A 15567-nucleotide genomic window follows, 5' to 3' on the forward strand; every position below is an offset into this window, starting at 1 on the left:
CATGCCCTTGTAGGGACACAGCAGCCAATATTTCTTCCTCTTTCTGTTGACTCTCTTGGCTTCCCTAAGAAAAGTAACTAGGCTCTTTTTACAAAGTTGTGGAATGTATTTGTCTGTTGGCTGGTTTGGTATCAGAGTAGCAGCTTTGGGGCACAAGACAGCAATATTTAAATCTGAAGCATATTCCAAGCATTCAAAAGTTGGCTTAATGAGGAGATTTAAAAAATGTTGGGTTTTTTATTTGCCTGGTGGTTTTCGAGTCTTTAGCATTTGTGTTTTCAAGCTTTTGTCTGCAATCAAGTGGACTAGAAAGCAGCACTGTGTCCTGTGGTATCTTATAGACTAACAGACGTTTTGGAGCATGAGCTTTCGTGGGTGAATACCTACTTCGTCAGATGCACTTTGCTGCTTTTACAGATCCAGACTAACACGGCTACTCCTCTGATAGTGGGCTAGAAACTTCATTTTTAAAAAAAAGCGGACATGATTCCAGGAGTTTAAGAAAAACACTAAATAGTGCAAAACTCTCAATGAAATTGAGAGAGTTGGCAACACTGATCTCCTATCATTGTCCATGCTTCTGCTGGAGACTAGTCCTTGCCAATACAGCTCCTTTGTACTCTGGGCTGATGGTATTCTTACTGTGCTGTAGGTGTACTGACATGATAGCAAAATCCAACACTTCCCTAAGGCTTCAGCCAAGTCTTTGTTGGATCCCCTTTTTCTTATTTACAGATGCTTCTCTAGTGCTTGCTCCTACTGTCATCTTGAGGCTGAGGGATGTTTTGAGTTTTGGAGCTCTACCAGAGGGATGGACTATCCACCTTCAAAAAGTTGGTCTCCATTCCCCACTTCTTCCAGAAGAGAAGAATGCCTAGAGTGCTCTGTATGCAAGGCTCTCTTGGCACTGGACCAGTAATAAACAGTATCCTAACAGATGGAGCACAAGAAGAGATACTAGTTGGTGTCTGGTAGACCACCATCCAGACTAGGGAACAGGATAATCAACTCTATACATACCTATCTACTGCATGATCATAGGGGACATCAATTTCAGTGATATGCTGGAGGTTTCATGCTGCCAAAACTTAACATATCTTTGGAATTTCTAAACATTATAGATGACCATTCCCTAACTCAGTGTTGCAGCCTACACAGGGGAATTCTTTTAGGTCTTGTCCTAACAGTTAGAGGACCTGATGACAGAACTAAAAATTAATGTAGCTTAGGTACATGTGATCATGACTTGATCGTATTTATAATGTGGAAGCAGAATAAAATCCATAACAGTAATATAGACGTGTTGCTTTAATAGGGCCAATTTCACAAAGCTGAAAATGGAGTAGGAATAAATGGTCAGTTTTCACAAGGGAGAGAAGTAAACAGCGGGCCCTCCAAGCTTCTGTGCTGGGACGTGTGCTGTTCGCAGTTCATTGCCCCTTCTAGATCAATGTTGAACATTTTGAAGTGGCAAAGTCTGCAGATTTTACAGAATAATTCAAGATAGTGAAGTCCAAAGCTGACTGCAAAGAGTTACAGGGGGAAATCTGACAACACTGAATGCTGGGTCAACAAAATGGCAGATGAAATTCTACATTCATAAATGCAAAGTCATGCGCACTGGAAAAAATTATCTGTTACAGATATAAAATTATGGGTTCTAAACTAGCTATTTCCAGTCAAGGAGGAGATCTTGAAGATCCTGTGGATAGTTCTCTGAAAACTTCAGCTCACTGCGCAGCAATAGTCAAAAAGGCTGAGAATGTTAGGAACTATTTGGAAAGGGGTAGAAAAGACAGAAAACGTAATGCCACTATATAAATCCATGACACATCCACACCTTGAAACTGTGTCCAGTTCTGGTCACCCCATCTCTAAAAAAAAAAGACATAATGAAACTGGAAACGCTTCTGGAAGCACCTCCCTCACCGGTGTGGAGCAGCGCAGCTCAGAGCCGGTCAGCCACGCAGGAACCACGCCGCTAGGTGCAGCGACTGCAGGTCCGGGTGACAGAGGATCCCGTGCTCCTGGGTAATCAGGTCCGGGTGAAGGGGCAGGGGAACTGGGTCGGCTATGGCCAGGTCCAGCAGCATGGGGTACCAATGTTGCCTGGGCCACGCCGGGGCTACCATGATCACGCGAGCCCTGTCCCTGCGCACCTTCAGAAGGACCCTGTGGACCAGTGGGAACGGGGGAAACGCGTAGTACAAGTGGGTCGACCACGGAATAAGGAAGGCATCCGCTATCGACCCGGGCTCCCTGCCCTGAAAGGAGCAGAACGCCTAGCACTTCTTGTTCCCCCCGGACGCGAAGAGGTCCACACAGGGATAACCCCACCTCTGGAAGATGGAGAGGGCGACGTCCGGGCGAAGGGACCACTCGTGCGACAGGAAGGATCTGCTCAAGCGATCCGCCAGCGTGTTCCGTACTCCGGGGAGGAAGGAAGCCGTGAGGTGAATGGAGTGGGCTACACAAAAGTCCCAGAGTCGCATCGCCTCGTGACACAGGGGAGAGGATCTGGTGCCGCCTTGCTTGTTGATATAGTACATGGTCGTCGTGTTGTCGGTAAACACCGCGACACAACGACCTTGAAGCTGATGGCAGAACGTTTGACAAGCAAGGCGGACTGCTCTCAACTCCCGCATGTTGATGTGCAACCCCACCTCCTTCGGGGACCACAGGCCCTGCGTTCTCAGGGTTCCCAGGTGGGCCCCCCAGCCTAAATCTGAGGCATCCGTTGTCAGGGACACCGAGGGCTGAGGTGGGTGGAAAGGGAGCCCCGCACATAGCACGGACTGGTCCAGCCACCAGTCGAGAGAATCTAACACCCCTTGGGGGATCGTGACCAGCATGTCTAGCGGCTGTCTTGCCGGCCGGTAATGATCGATGAGCCACAACTGGAGGGGCCTCATGCGGAGCCGAGCGTAACCGGTCACAAAGGTGCAAGCTGCCATGTGGCCTAACAGGGCTAGACATGTCCGCACTGATGTCAAGGGGGCTGCCCGCAGTCGTTGAACGATCGCCGACAATGCCTGGAACCTCTGCAACGGCAGCAGAGCCCTGGCCACAGTGGCGTCCAGGACGGCCCCGATGAACTCCACCCTCTGCGTGGGGGTCAGGGTGGACTTGTCCATGTTTATCAAGAGGCCCAAAGTAGCCAACAGGCCGGTGATCACGCGGACATGGCTGCAAACTTGCCGTTCCGACATGCCTCGAATTAACCAATCGTCTAGGTAAGGGAACACGTGGATACAACTGCGTCGAAGATGTGCCACAACAACTGCCATGCATTTTGTAAATACCCTCGGGGCCGTAGAAAGGCCAAATGGGAGGACTGCAAACTGGAAATGAAGGGGGCCCACCACGAAACGAAGGAAACGCCTGTGGTGTGGCCAAATGGCAATGTGAAAATACGCGTCCTGCATGTCGAGGGCGGCGTACCAGTCTCCCGGATCCAGGGATGGGATAATGGTCCCCAGGGATACCATGCGGAACTTCAACTTCACCAGGTACTTGTTGAGCTCTCGCAAGTCGAGGATAGCCCTGAGGCCTCCCTTGGCCTTGGGGATCAGAAAGTAACGGGAATAAAACCCCTTGCCTTTCTCGTTTTCCGGAACCGCCTCTATAGCTCCTTTGCTGAGGAGCGTCTGTACCTCCTGCCGAAGGAATTGCTCATGAGAGGGGTCCCTGAAGAGGGACGAGGAAGGGGGGCGGGAAGGAGGAAATGATACAAACTGCAGGCGGTATCCCGTCTGCACCGTGCGTAAGACCCAGCGGTCCGATGTTATTTGGGTCCACGCCGGGAGGAAAAACGAAAGGCGGTTGGAAAACGGGGGGGGAAGGATCCGTGGGGGAAACTGTTACTGCGCCCTCGGGCGCACCTTCAAAATGAAGGCTTGGGTCCAGGCGGGGGCTTAGAGGAGCCTTGGTTCTGCCCCCCTTCGTTCCCCGAATGCCTGCGCCTTCCATTCCTGCCACGGCGCCTATTAAGGTCCTGCCGTTGGCGGAACTGGGAATATGGCCTGCGCTGCTGTTGTTGCTGTGGCCGGAAGGGTCTGCGTTGCGTTCCCGGTGTGTGCATCCCGAGGGAGCGCATAATGACCCGATTGTCCTTCAGACTCTTAAGTCTGGGGTCTGTCTTTTTGGAAAACAGGCCCTGACCTTCGAATGGGAGGTCCTGGATGGTATGTTGGAGCTCCGGAGGAAGGCCAGAGACCTGCAGCCAGGAGATGCGGCGCATCGTTACCCCCGACGCGAGGGTGCGGGCAGCCGAGTCTGCAGCGTCCAAAGAAGCTTGCAAAGATGTACGTGCAACCTTCTTGCCCTCATCTAAGATGGCTGCAAATTCCTGGCGGGCGTCTTGCGGCAGCAGCTCTTTAAATTTGTCTGCTGCCACCCAGGAGTTGAAAGCGTACCTGCTGAGCAGGGCTTGCTGGTTCGAAACCCTGAGCTGCAGCGCCCCAGCCGAGTATACTTTACGTCCAAGGAGGTCCATTCGCCTGGCCTCCCTGGATTTGGGGGCTGGAGCTTCCTGCCCATGACGCTCTCTGTCATTTACCGATTGTACCACCAGGGAACACGGTGTCAGGTGTATATGGAGGTACTCATAGCCTTTAGAGGGGGCCATGTACTTCCTCTCGACGCCCCTCGCTGTAGGGGGGATGGAGGCCAGTGACTGCCAGATGGTATTGGCGTTGGCCTGGATGGTCCTTATGAAGGGTAGGGCGACCCTGGTGGGAGCATCCGATGAGAGGATGGTAACAATCGGATCCTCTATGTCCGAGACCTCCTCGGCTTGTAGGCTCAGATTCTGAGCTACTCGCCTGAGGAGGTCTTGGTGCGCCCTGAGATCCAGCGGGGGGGGGGCTACTGGAGGAGGTACCAGCCACCGCTTCATCAGGGGAGGAGGATGAGGAGACCCCCGGCCAGAGAGTGTCTAATGGGGGGTCTCCCTCGGCCCTCGCCTCTGTCTCAGGAGCCAGAGCGGAGTCTTGCTGCTTGGACCCCTCTTCCCCATCCGGGGAGGGAGGGGGGGCGAGACAACGAGGCCTCCGGCACCCTGTGCTCCGCCATCGCAGGCCTAGCAGGAAGCTGCTGGGGCCCCTGGGCTTGATGGTATGCCGAGGGTGTCCAAAACCCCCACTGCTGCGGGCCTTGGTCGTGTTGTGGCGGGTCGTGAAAGAGCGCCGCCTGCCGGTCGGTGCCCAGCGCATACCCGCTGTCCGTTTGTGAGGAGACCGACGGCTGTCTAGAAGGCCACGGCGGGGCCGACCCTGGCTGGTAAGGGTCTGCGCGGGTCGGCAGGGACGATCTTCTCGGTGCCGGGGATCGGTACCGGGAGTCATAGCGGTGCCGGGATCGGGACCGGGACCGGGTTCTGTCTCGGTGCCGGGATCTGGACCGGTACCGGCCGCCGCTTTGGTGCCGGGATCGGGACCGGGACCTGCCACCAGCTCGGTGCCGGGAGGTCGACCGGTGCGGCGAGTGACGGCGGGACTGGTTCCTGGAGTCACGGTGCCGGCATCGGCGGCTGGAGTCCGACCGCGACCGCCTTGATGTCGACCGGTGCCGCGAGTGCGACCGGTACCGCCGAGGAGAGCGGTGCAGGGACTGCGAGCGGCGATGAGATCTCGACCTGCCGTGACGTCGGGACCTGGACCGCGAGCGCGAGTCCCGAGACGGTGCCGACATCATGGGCTTGCCTCTAGACGCGACCCGCACCGGAGGTACCGGGGGTGGCAGCTGAGTAGGCTCAGTCAAGGCAATGAGGTCCCGTGCCGAGGTGAAGGTCTCCGGCGTGGATGGGACCAATATCTCAACCCCAGATCTCATGGGGGAGCTTGGCGGCACCGGACTCGACGGACCCGCCGGGCCCGGAGTCGACGGTGCCGGCGGCGCCGCGGCCGATGTTGAGGCCGGGCGCTCCAGTCGGGTCTGCCTGGCCGGAGTAGCAGACTTCGACGGTCTTGGTTCTGCCCCCGGTGCCGGAGAAGGTCGGTGCCGGGGAGTCTTTTCGGTGCCGGTGCGATCCGGTGCCGGCGCCGAGATCACGGCCTGCGAAGCCGCCGGGTCAAGTGCCGCCTCCATAAGGAGAGTCCGGAGTCTTTGATCTCTCTCCTTTTTTGTCCTTGGCTTAAAAGCCTTGCAGATGCGGCACTTGTCTGATCTGTTCGATTCCCCCAGGCACTTCAGGCACGCGTCGTGGGGGTCGCTGGTAGGCATAGGCTTCTTGCAGGCCGCACACTGCTTGAAGCCCAGCGAACCAGGCATGAGCCCGGTGCCGGGAAGGGCTAAAGCCCCTGGCAAACAACTATTTACAACCTATCTACACTTAATTACTTAACAATCTAACTAACAACTATAACAATAACGAGAGATAACGAGAGATAACAAGGAGAGCTAGGGACGTGGAGGACAGCTATGCTGCGCTCCACAGTTCCAACGACCGACACGGCGGTAAGAAGGAACTGAGGAGCGGGTGGGCCGGCAGGGATATATATTGAGCGCCATGGCGGCGCCACTCCAGGGGGCGACCTGCCGGCCCACTGGAGTTGCTAGGGTAAAAAAGTTTCCGACGCACGCGCGGCGCGCACACCTAACTGGAATGGATGTGAGCAATCACTCGAAGAACAGCAGCATTCATATGATGAGAGATTAAAAAGATTAGGGCTGGAGTCTCTTAGAAAAGAAACAACTGAGAGGGCAGTATGATATCAGTAAAATCCACGGTCTGGAAAGCGGAATAGAGAAGTGTTTACCTTTCCACAAAAAATCAGGGGTCACTCTGTTAAATTAATAAGCAGGAGGTTTACTAAAACATAAGGAAATATTTTTTTCACACCACACACAATTAATCTGTGGAACTCACTGCCCTACAATGTTGTGGTGGCCAAAAGCAAAACTTCTGCTTAAAAAAGGAACTAGATGAGTTCATGGCAGAGGGTTCATCAGTGGTGGCTGTTCTGTACCCTTCCCCTGAAGTTCTGGCATTGGCTGCTGTCAGAGAGAGGACACTGGGCTAGATGGGCCACTGGTCTGGCCCATTATGGCAGTTCTTATGTTCTTCATTATGAGCCAAATCAGCTTGGAGGAAGAACTGAGTCAAAAAAATGTGAATGATAAATGAGTTACAATTTAAGAAAACCTGACTAGATGCCCCAAAAGCATCTTTTTGATTGAGGAAGAAGGATGTGCCAGTTAAGAAACCAATCTGGTTTAGAGGGGAAGTGAAGGCAGCCATAATTTTTATATATATATATATATATATATATATATATATATATATTATATATATATATATATATATATATATATATATATATACACACATACATACACACACACACACACTTTTTTTTTAAAATGTAAGAAAGGGGAAGTTGCTAGTAATGAATATAAATCCAGAAGGTAGGAATTTTAGAAAACTGATAGGGGAAGCAGAAAGGAGAAATCTGTGCTTAGCAGAGTTAAGGACAACAAGAAGGCATTTTAAAAATATATTAGGAACAAAAAGAATCCTGACAATGGTATTAGTCTGTTACTAGATGGAAATGCTACAATTATCAATAATAATGTAGAAAAAAACAGAAGTGTTCAATAAATATTTCTGTTCTATATTTGGGAGGGAAAAAACATGACTGTCTCATCGTATGGTGATAACACTCTTTCCATTCCACTAATAACAGAAGCTACTCAAATTAGATAATTTTTAAATCAGCAGGTCCAGATAACTTGCATCCAGCATTTTGAAGGAGCTGACTGAGGAGTTTGCTGACTCATTAATGGTGACTTTCAGTAAGTCTTGGAACACTGGGGAAGACTGGAAGAAAGCTAATGTTGTGCCAGTTTTTAAGAAGAGTATATGGGATGACGGGTAATTATAGCTCTGTCACCCTGAGATCAATCACAGGCAAGATAATGGAACAGCTGATACACGATTCATTAATGAAGAATTAAAGGATGGTAATGTAATTAATGCAAATCAACGTAGTTTTATGGAAAATAGATCCTGTCAAGCTAACTTGACATCTTTTTGTGATGAGATTATAAGTGTGGTTGATAAAGGTAATGGTGTTGACGTAATATACTTGGACTTCTGTAAAGCATTTGACTTGATACCACACAACATTTTCATTAAAAAACAAACAAAAAAAACCTAGAACAAGATAAAATTAGTATTGCACACATTAAACGGATTAAAGGCTGGCTAACTGATAGGTCTCAGAATGTAATTTTAAACAGGGAATCATTATCAAGTTTCCAGTGAGGTCCCGCAGGAATCTGTGCTTGGCCCTATGCTATTTAACATTTATCTGTGATCTGGAAGAAAACCTAAAATCATCATTGATAAAAGTTTGCAGATGACCCAAACATTTGGGGAGCAGTAAATAATGAAGATGACAGGGAACAGATTCAGAGTGAACTGGGTGCAAGAAAACATGCATTTTAAGGTGGCTAAGTGTAAACGTACACCTAGGAACAAAGAATGCAGGCCACACTTACAGGATGAGGGACTCCATCCTGGAAAGCAGTGACTCTGAAAGAGATTTGGGCTTGTGGTGGATAATCAGCTGAACATGAGCTCCCAATGGGATGTTGCAGCCAAACGCGATCCTGGGATGCAGAAATGGGAATCTCAAATAGGAGCAAAGAGGTTATTTTATCTCTATATTTGGCATTGGCCTGACTGCTGAACTATAGTGTCCAGTTCTGGGGCTCACGATTCAAAAAGGATGTTGATTAATTGGAGAGGGTTCAGAGAAGAGCCATGAGAATGATTAAAGGACTGGAAAACACGCCTTCGAGTGACAGATTCAAAGAGCTCAATCTGTTTACTTTAACAAAAAGAAGGGTAAGGGGTGACTTGATGAGTCTATCTACATGAGGAACAAATACTTAATAATGGGCTTACTTAATAATGATCCTCTGGTATGTGAGGACCTGACCAGAGGCCCAAAGTGGATGAGAGTGATCTTCAAAAGGATGGATGTGCATCAGCTGTTATGAACTTTTGACCCTGGTGTGGCATTACACCCCATATTCTTCATAGTAATATTATCATGATATGATTATGGCATAACTGATGTATTCTGTGTAACATAGGTCATCAAAAAGGTTATGATCCACTGAATATGATTATCCTATTTCTATGCATGTATCATTTTGGTATCTGATGTTAGAAATATTGTCTATGGATCTATTATAAATGTGTTTACACCTGGGGAATGCCCACTAGGCAGAAGGCAATCAGTCTAGATGGCTGACGGGGAAAAGGGCCATTATGGAGAACAGTGAGTCTTAGAAGATGCTAATCTCCCACCAGGGAGCCTTCCTGACTACGCTACTGGAATTTTCAGATCACTACACTAACAGTTTTTACTTGTCTACGCTAAGGTTCCCACTGGACCAGTGGGAATTATTTTCTTTCCTTATTTCTTTTGAAAAACTCCCCAATGCAGACAAAGCCACAATGGTGGCCAAATGGAAAAGGGACCCAAAAAAGCAGGTTAGAAAGCTATTTTCCAAAAACTTTTAATACGAGCAAGAAAAAAAATTAGAAACCTCTCTAAAAAGTAGAGAGCATCCCTCCAAATGTAGCAATGGCTTATACTCACAATTCCTCTCCATCCCCTTCATTTCAAGGCCATGCATTTTAAACCCTCCCCCTATCTGAGCTACACCAATGATTTCAGGGCATTTACAAAGGCAGCTGACAGCAGATGCTCCAGTCATCAGTATTCCCACCATACCCTGCCGCTTACTGATAAAAAGCTTCCATCCCTTAGGACTCTACCTTAATTCCACAACGTGCTATGAACCATCAGGCCTCAAATCAACTTTTAAAATCCCTACAATACTCTAACAACAGAAATGTTGGTAATTGCAGCTGCAGCAGAGACAGTGAGCAGGGAGCTCTCCTAAATGTGATGCTGTAACAAAATAATCCTCCCCCTCCCTCCCTAGTATTAGTGCAACCTTACCTAACCATTAAATAACGAAGTGTTAAAGTTCTTCCAAAAGCATCACGTTATTCTTATCCCTCCCATTCCACCCCCTGCTTGGATACTTCAACACCCCCCATATTTCACTACTCACCCTTTGAGCCATTAATTGGTTTGTCAAACCAGTGGGTCCTTTTTGCAACTCTAAATCTAAACCTTCTTTTACATTCTACCTCCACATACTCCTCCCTCTCCCTTCTTCTGCCCATCCTAGCATCTTGTCATTCCAGTTTCCCTCCTGCAATTTCATTCCATTCTCTCCTATCCCTGCAACGCCAAATGTGTCTCCAGTCTTATTTTATGGCCATATTATAGCTGTGAATCTCTATAGCTAATGTTGCAGGAGACTATCTATTCTTGGTCCTATTTTTGACCCTCTTTTAAATAATCTGTTTTCATGTAGCCCAGAACATTTTACCCATGACTAAAGCAATGCGACACCTTTGCCAGTGGAAGCTGACGGAAAAAATGCAAAATTGTCCAAGTAATGGATTCAATACTGCAGCTACATATTATAATCTTAATTTGTTTCTTTAGCACAGGTGGTAAATAGGGCATGAGGAAGACAGAGAGGAGAGATACTGGTGCCAATGAAAAAACAATAGCCTTCACAAGAACTGTGCAAGACACCATGCAAACCTTTTCCACAAGATCCTGCCAATGCAGCTTCACACTGAAACAGCAGCAGCCCCTGGGTTTCCAGCGTCTGGCTTCTTATATATGTGCCATCAGCACCACATTCCCAGCCCTATCTTTGGGTTGTGATGACACAAAGGCATCCTCCAGCAATGGCATTTATCTTCCTTTTAAAAAAATAAAATAAAAAAGCATTTTGGGGCCTAAAACAGGATGGTGATCCCTTTTTTCCTTTAAAGGAAAAGCAAAAACAGGATCAGATACAAAGACAAGCATCAATAAGCAGCAGCAATGCTGCAGAGATCAGTCCTCGATTCTGCTCTCAGGTAAGGAGTAAAGATTTGCCCCACTGAAATAAGAAGCCTGGCTAAGTATAGGAAACAAAGCGTGAAAGATTAAAGAAGGCACCTTGGTTACCGTACTGCTTCATTCCCCAGCTTCTACTCCCTCCAGACCCGGTCTTAGAGTCCACATAAACAAATGCAGCATTCCTTTGCTACCATGAACATCTCGACTGCAAAGAAGGGAGTCATGCAAGTACATAGCATTGAAGCACTTCCTGTTGGCAGCTCCCATATTTGGAAAAAACACTGGGGCACAAGTGAAAGCTTCCTCAAATGCTGGCAGCACAGTTAGCTCTGTGACAAAGCATTCTCTCACTCTTTTTTCGGCTCTGTGCCTCCAAGACACTCACCCCGCTCCTTCCCTCACACAAAGAACATAAGAACGGCCATACTGGGTCAGACCAATGGTTCATCTTCCGACAGTGACAGATGCTTCAATAGGAGGAAACAGAACAAGGCAATTTAATTGAATGATCTATCCTGTCATCCAGTCCCAGCTTCTGGAAATCAGAGGCTTGGGGACACTTGGAGCACAAGGTCGTGTCCCTCAATGGCTATTAGCCAAGATGGTAAAGGACCTGTCCTCTAAGAACTGATCTAATTCTTTTCTGAACCCAGTTATAGTTTTGGTCTTCACAACATCCCCTGGCATCAAGTTTCACAGACTGACTGTGTGTTGTGTGAAGAAATACTTCCTTATGTTTGTTTTAAGCTTGCTGTCTGTTAATTTCATTGGGCGACCCCTGGTTCTTGTGTTATGAGAAACAGTAAATAACACTTCCTTATTTACTTTCTCTACTTTTGTTCCAGAAACAAAACCAAACTTGAGAATGTTTTCAAACTGCAGTGCTCAATAATTAACAGAGACTCAGGGCCAAGCACCAGGATTACTCTGCATAAAAAGTTTACAGGGAGATGAGTGTGTGTCTTCAACCTAGTCTTCAGTGAACATCAAGGAAAAAAGGCAATCCTGATTTGCCATCTTTGCAAAAGAAAACCCAGACAAAAAATGGACGTGCAAGCCTTCATGCCTCCCTAGAGTGCCAGTTTCTAGATTTCATGAGCCCTAACAGGCTGGCTCAGTTGTTCCTGATCTATCATTGAGCTAATGAGCACAGAAAGGTAGGATCCTCAGCCAGCACAGGTATTGCCAGCAGTTACAGCTGAGCCAATTCTAAGCACATTGATGACTCAAGTACCCTGGGGGCAAGAATTTAAATATCTTATTAAGTCAAACTTAAGAATTTGAGGTGCCCATTTCATGTCCCCCTCCTTCCCACTCCTTCTCCCTGAAGACTACAGTAGGATGGGCAATAAGACCACCTTTTTGGACCCTACATATGAAGAATCAGGAGAAATTTCAGGCAGAGTGGCTCAAGTTTTAATGAGAGTTTGGTGGGAAAAGGGATTATGTCAAAAATCAGTCTTCTAATAGAGACCAGGCCATGTGCTCAATTAGCTATCTACTTGCCATAATAATAAACCTTCTGTAATTTGCATGAGGGAAAGGTTCAACCAGAAAGACCAGTTCTGATCCCCAGTAAAGAAATGCAACAACCACTAACCACCCACAGTTAATCTACATAACCTGGCACCTCTGGCAATTTGCCCTTTTTGCTTAGATTAAAGGATATAAAGGGTTTTTTGCCTCAGCTTGTCCTTACCACTCATATCCCCATCTTCTATGCAGCCTCACAGCACTGTTTTCCTTTTTCTGCAAAAAGCACAGCTGCATATTGAGAGTCCTTAAAGATCAGCTACAAATCAGTGAGGCCTTCATTGTGAAGGTCACCCCCTCACACCCCAGAGGGGACTGGCTCAGAACACAAGACATACTGAATCTAATGCTCCTAATAGTTTCAGCTGACTTTAGAATTTATTTTGGAATAGGGCAATAGCGGTCACATAGCAAAAGCCAAAGCCTCAAGAGACCAGAAAAGGAAGACTCCAACTGAGAAGACAGTGGCAGGTTCCTCAGGAGTGAGTCAGAATTTGACACTTATTCTAAAAGCTAATTTATAGTTACTGTTTCTTATCTATTTTCTCATTATCCTTCAGTTCTCTTTACTAATCTAAATTAGGTTTACTAATTGGTATAGTCTTGCCACAGATTGTTTGTATACAGTTTAAGTTTCACAACTTTTAGAAATTCTGGTTTTCCTGTTGAAGGGTTTTGGGTTTTTCACTCACACACACACACACACACACACACACACACACACACACACACACACACACACACACACACACACACACACACACACACACACACACACACACACACACACACACACACACACACTCTTGGGAAGTACAGACTTTGTCTCAGGCCTGGTCTACACTACACGTTTCAACCAGTTATAGCAGCGTTAAACCGATTTAACGCTGCACCCGTCCACACAACGAGGCCTTTTATATTGATATAAAGGGCTCTTTAAACCGGTTTCTGTACTCCTCCCCGACAAGAGGAGTAGTGCTAAAATTGGTATTATCATATCGGATTAGGGTTAGTGTGGCCGCAAATCAACGGTATTGGCCTCCGGGCAGTATCCCACAGTGCACCATTGTGACCGCTCTGGACAGCAATCCGAACTTTTGAATTTCATTTCCTGTTTGCCCAGTGTGGAGCTCTGATCAGCATGAGTGGCGATGCAGTCCCAAATCCAAAAAGAGCTCCAGCATGGGCCGTACGGGAGATACTGGATCTGATCGCTGTATGGGGAGCCAAATCTGTTCTATCACAGCTCTGTTACAGAAGACGAAATGCCAAAGCATTTGAAAAAATCTCCAGGCTATGATAGATAGAGGCCACAGCACAGTGCTGTGTGACAAGCGTAACGGAAAGCCAAAGAATCAAATGGACGCTCATGGAGGGAGGGAGGGGGTACTGAGGACTCCAGCTATCCTACAGTCCCCGCAGTCTCCAAAATGTATTTGCATTCTTGGCTGAGCTCCCAATGCCTGTAGGGTCAAAACACATTGTCCAGGGTGTTTCAGGGTATATGTCGTCAATTTACCCCCTCTCCCCCCGTGAAAGAAAAGGGAAAAAAATCGTTTCTTGACTATTTAATGTGTCACCCTATGTCTACTGCATGCTGCTGGTAGACGTGGTGTTGCGGCAATGAATAGCAGCATCCTCTCCCCTCCCCTCCCCTCCCCAGTGGCAGACAGTACAATATGACTGCTATCCATCGTCACCATCAGCCCGTGAGAGCTCCTGGCTGGCCTCAGGTGAGGTCGGCCAGAGGCGCCTGGGTAAAAATAGGAATGACTCCTGGTCATTCCCGGTAGATGGTACAGAACGGCTGGTAAGAGTCCTCATCATAGCAACTGGGGGCTGAGTTCCATCAGCCCCCCCCCTTTCATGTCTAAAGAAAAGATTCTGTACTGCCTGGACTATCATAGCAGCGGGATGCTGGGCTCCTCTCCCCCACACCGTTTAACATCCTGCCTGAACTATCATAGCAGCTGGAGGCTGCCTCCCCGCCATTTTATCTCACTAAAAAGTCAGTATTTCTTATTCCTGCATTCTTTATTACTTCATCACACAATGGGGGACACTGCCACGGTAGCCTAGAAAGGTTGGGGGAGAAGGGAATCAATGGGTGGGGTTGTTGCAGGGGCACCCCCCGTGAATGGCGTGCAGTTCATCATTTCTGTGGGATCTGACACGGAGCAGCAGTGCTCTCTGGTTCTCTGATACACTGGTTCTCTAGTACACTTGCCCCATATTCTAGGGGTCATTCCCATTTTTGTCTTTGCACCCCCGGCCAACCTCAGCTAAGGCCAGCCAGGAGCACCCATGACAGCAGCAGACGGTACAGAATGACTGATAACCATCATCTCATCGCCAATTTACAATGGCACAGCAGACGGTACAGAACGACTGGTAACCATCTCTGCTACCTTGCAATGGCAAATGAATGCTGCTGTGTAGCACTGCAGTACCGCCTCTGTCAGCGGGCATCCAGTACACATATGGTGACAGTGACAAAAGGCAAAATGGGCTCCAAGGTTGCCATGCTATGGCATCTGCCAGGGAAATCCAGGGAAAAAGGGCGCGAAATGATTGTCTGTCGTTGCTTTCACGGAGGAAGGAATAAGTGACGACATTTACCCAGAATCACCTGCGACACTGTTTTTGCCCCATCAGGCATTGGGATCTCAACCCAGAATTTCAATGGGCGGGGGAGACTGTGGGAACTATGGGATAGCTACCCACAGTGCAACCCTCCAGAAATCAACGCGAGCCTCGGTACATGGACACACACAGCCGAATTAATGTGCTTAGTGTGACCGCGTGCACTCGACTTTATACAATCTGTTTTACAAAACCGGTTTATGTAAAAATCGGAATAATCCCATAGTGTAAACATACCCCCAGAGACATCATCATTTGCCTCCTCTTCCCTGAACAGGCAAAGTGAGGAGCAAGGGACAACCTTGTTTACTGATGTTAAGGAAGGAATTCAGGCTGCTGCCAGTCCAATTTCAGGAGTGTCCCACCAGAGGTCTGTTGCAGTAGCCTGAGCATGCTGGGTACAAAAAAAAGTAGAGTAAAAAAGGATCATGCGACCCTACAGACC

The 15567-nt window shown here is 48.1% G+C and overlaps 1 protein-coding gene and 1 long non-coding RNA gene across 4 annotated transcripts in view; one reads left to right on the forward strand and one right to left on the reverse strand.

Moving 5' to 3' along the window:
* Positions 1 to 10815, forward strand: part of LOC115650182 — a 43955-nt gene extending 33140 nt beyond the window's left edge. The window contains exon 6 of the long non-coding RNA XR_004000031.1: positions 10539 to 10815. This is a non-coding gene — a long non-coding RNA (uncharacterized LOC115650182). The remainder of the gene's footprint in view (positions 1 to 10538) is intronic.
* SUSD6 (sushi domain containing 6) overlaps positions 1 to 15567 on the reverse strand; it is a 130848-nt gene that overhangs the window by 56773 nt on the left and 58508 nt on the right. The gene's annotated exons all lie outside the window — the stretch shown is intronic.

The sequence above is a fragment of the Gopherus evgoodei genome, chromosome 4 (genome assembly GCF_007399415.2).
Source record: "Gopherus evgoodei ecotype Sinaloan lineage chromosome 4, rGopEvg1_v1.p, whole genome shotgun sequence".
In the NCBI taxonomy this organism is placed as follows: Eukaryota; Metazoa; Chordata; order Testudines; family Testudinidae; genus Gopherus; species Gopherus evgoodei.